Raw genomic sequence first — 3,878 nt, 5'->3', positions numbered from 1 at the left:
CGTGCGCTACTCCACCGGCTACTGTTCAACCACCCCTATCCACGGGCTCCTGTTCAACCACCCCTCCACGGGCTATTGTTCATCCTCCCCTCCACCATGTACTGTTCATCCAGCCCTCCACGGGGTCGTCCTGTTCATCCAGCCCTCCACACCACGGGGTCCTGTTCATCCAGAGGCAACACCACGGGTCCTGTTCATCCACTCCCACCGCTCACTGTTCATCCAACCCCTCCCCCCCCCACCCGCAACACTCACTGTTCATCCAGAGAGGCAGCATCGATCGGCTTCAGTTAGCAGTAGTAGCAAAGGAATCGATCGCTCGGGTTCAGTAACGCGTAGCCTGCAGTGCAATCGCTCGGGTTCAGTTAGAGCCCAACGCCTTGCTCGGGTTCAGTTAAAGCCAGCGCCTCGAACACACGCGCGTAAGTGTACGAGAGAAACGCGCATCGCTCGGCCCCCGACCTCCCACCGTAACCGGGAACTCCCCGAAATTTTCCTCCCCCTCGCTTCTACCACGGTTTTTTTCATCATGGACGGCCCAAAGAATGTCATGCAGCTGCGTCTCTGGCCCGCCCAAGACGAAACCCCATTTTCTATCATGATTTTTTGTCATAGAAGTAGGAGCCCACAACATCTATGATGATATCGGGTTTTGTCACAATTATTGTCATAGAAGTGTCATATGTATGACAGAAAAAAATTCATTCGGCCCAAAATGTCACGGATGTGTCTTTTTTTGTAGTGCAGAGGCATGGGCGGGGCACTGTTGCCTCGGTCATCGGTAGACGGAGACTCGTCGCATCGTATGGTCTGGATGGGACGGGAGCTGTCTCGTGGCTGGGTTGAGGAACACACCAAGGGTGGAGCTGGCTTGTTGGGGAAGTCTTGGTGTGCCGGGTTCGTCTGCCTTGAGCTGGTCGTTGGGGCCGAGTCGAGGAGCTCGGTCGGGTCGGAGTGTTCGGCCGGGTCGAGGGGCTTGGCCGGGTTGAGCGACCCGGCCAAGCGTGGGTCGGCTTGAGGGGCGATGCTGGCCCTATTTTTTTTAAAGGATCCGGGTTCCGTTGCTTGCCCGGGGTTCATCCCCCCGACACCCCCCTCGCTCTCATGGCCATGGGTGATGATTTATATGGCCAACTCCAGCGCACGACCCCATTTTGTCCGGGTGTGTCCGTTTAGGGCAAAACGGACAAAAGACGCTACCCAACCGCAGACGCCATCTATTTTTCTGTTCGTTCGACCCCATTCGTGAACCAATCTTGGGCTGGCTTTGAGGTAAAAGCGGACACGAAACAGACGACTCTGTGGCGTCCTCGTCCGCTGCATGTCCGCCGGCCCCATGTGTCAGTCCTACCTCTCTCTCTCTCTCCTTTTCTCTCTCCGCCCATGACGAGCACCGACAACATCCCGTCGTGGACGAGCGTGGCAAGGCGCGGCCGACGACGAGGCGTGCGCGAGCAGGGCGGGGCGAGGCGTGGCCGGCGGCGAGGCGGGGCAGGGCGAGGCGAGCATGAGGCCGGCGGCAAGGCAGGCGCGGCGAGGTGGGGCGGGGCGAGGCGAGGCTGGCACGGGCGGGCGCGGCGAAGCAGGGCAGGGTGAGGGGCGAGGCGGGGCGGGGAGTGGTGGGCACGAGCGGGCCGGGGCGAGGCGGCATGGTGGCCGATGGCGAGGCGGGCGCGGGCGGGTGCGGCTTGGGGGTGCGGGGCGAGGCGGGGGCGGGCCGGGTGCGGGCGGGTGCAGCGAAGCGGGGCGGGGCGAAGCTGCGGGCGGCTGGGGCTCGGCGCGGCGGCCGGGGCGCGGTGGAGGGCGCGGGCGCGGCCGGAGTGGGGCGGAGGGCACTGGCGCGCGGGCACGGGCGCTCGCCGCAGTAGGGCATGGGGCGGAAGGCACGGGCGCTTGCCGCGGCCGGGGCGGGGCGGAGGGTACGAGCTCGCTCACCGTGGCCGGGATGGGTCGGTTGGCTGTTGTTGCTGCCGGCGAGGCGGTGGCGAGCGGCGAGGCGGCGCAAGCTCTAGGGCGGCAGGCACGTGGCCGGGCGCGGGGGTGTGGCAAGCGTAGTGGGGATGGACAAGTTGGGGTCGTCTGCAGCGTTGGGCGCCGTAAACGCAAGAGGGACACACTTGTCCGTTTTCACACCCATTGCCACCCCAAACTGAAAAAATACGAATAAAGCGGACGTCCGTTTGGGGTCGTGCGGTGGAGTTGGCCTAAAACATGCGCCCGACCATTTGCTTGGCAGCTGCTTGTTGCATGCATATAATTTTGTTCCTCGCTTGCTTCTCCTTTACTTATTTAGCCACTCTCCATCATCACCTCCACGATGCCGGCCTCTTCCTCCTTTATGTTACAACTACAAAAGACCACACGACACAAGCACAAGCAAGCAGGCACACTACTGGTTGCTGGCTAGCTTAGACAATTCTCTTGCATAAACTACTTCTTGGCTCTCTTGGCAGAAGATCTAGAGCGGCAGTGGGATCTGCGCGCGTGCACCAGCTTCGATGGGCCTCGATATCGCAGAAATCTCTGAATTGGCGAGACTCCGGCCGATCTAGACGACCGTGAGCGGTACCCGAGCCACGGTAGTACAGGAGGAGGGCGACGGCACTGCCGACACCGGCTGCATCACACCGACGGCGAGCGGCGCGCAATCGGCCATGGCAGGGGGAGCGGATGACGGCGTTGCAACCGCCGACACCGGCAGCGTCAAGCCGAGGGAGAGCGGCTGCATGGCCATGCTGGCAATTGCGCGACTGCAGCAAGACGACGGCGTGGACGTCGGCTTCGCCACGCCACTTGTGGCGGGTGGAGAAATTGGGCCGCTAGACGGCTGCGGAGCGGGGGCCACTGCCGGTGACGAGGGTAGCTTCACTACGCCCACAATGGCCAACAGCGCACTGCTGCCCGCGACGGTGTGCCCACCGGCGCCTCGGAAGTCAGCACCGGTGCCGACGAGGAAGCGTGCGCCGCTACAGCAGCGGCTCTTCTAACCGGTGCCGCGCGACTTGAGCACCGTGTTCGTGGCCGTGCCGCAGTGCCCGCCGCCCGCAAAGAAGATGCGGGCGCGCGTGGTGGAATCATCTGTGCCTCTAGGCACATGACTATGCTACCCCCGACATCGGCTGCGCCACAACCATGGCATGCGACTCCATGGACATGCTGCCCATGGCGCCACTGCAGCAAGACCTTGGCGCCGATGTGATCAGCCTCGCTACGCCGCCGGTCACGTGTGGAAAAATCAGGCCGGGTGACAGCAGCAACTATGGCGCCGCTGCCGGCGACGAGGGTAGCTTCGCCATGCATGCCGGTGACGGCCGAGAGCGCGCTGGTGCCAGCCATGGTGTGCCCGCCAGCGCCGACAAGGAAGCGTCGGCCGCTGCAGCAGAGGCTTTTCTACCCGGTGCCGCGTGACGTCCCCATCGTCTTGGTCACCGTGCCCGCCGCCGGCCAAGAAGATGCCGGTGCACGTTGTCGAGCAGTCTGTGCCTCAAGGCATATGATGTCGCGCGACATTGTCTCGACCGCGAGTGCTGAAAAGAGTAGTTAGGCTTTAGAGCATCTCCAACAGCCGCGCTCCGCGCCGCACCCAAAAAATTAGTTTGCCGCGCGCGCTTCGGCTGGTTTAGCGCGGCCGCCAGCGCTGGCTCCAATAGCCGCGCTAACATGCAGCGCGCAAAAATACAGCGTGCGCCACGCACAAACCACATATACATTTCAAATAGAAACAAAAAATGATCAAATTAAACAAAATAAATCAACAATAAATAGTTCAATTTCGTTATCATTACAACACAAACAAATAGTTTATCGTTCAGTACAACAAATACTGCAATAAACACAACAAATAGTTTATGAACAATACAATGTAGAACGCAGAAATC

The 3,878-nt window shown here is 61.4% G+C and overlaps 1 pseudogene; it reads left to right on the top strand.

Annotated features, from left to right (window-relative positions):
• Positions 1–2,498: 2,498 nt before the first annotated feature.
• LOC123161635 (uncharacterized) lies at positions 2,499–3,098 on the top strand (annotated as a pseudogene).
• Positions 3,099–3,878: the final 780 nt, after the last annotated feature.

The sequence above is a fragment of the Triticum aestivum genome, chromosome 7B (genome assembly GCF_018294505.1).
Source record: "Triticum aestivum cultivar Chinese Spring chromosome 7B, IWGSC CS RefSeq v2.1, whole genome shotgun sequence".
In the NCBI taxonomy this organism is placed as follows: Eukaryota; Viridiplantae; Streptophyta; class Magnoliopsida; order Poales; family Poaceae; genus Triticum; species Triticum aestivum.
The sequence above is the reverse complement of the archived record's forward strand: the minus strand, read 5'-3'. Positions and strand labels throughout refer to the sequence as shown.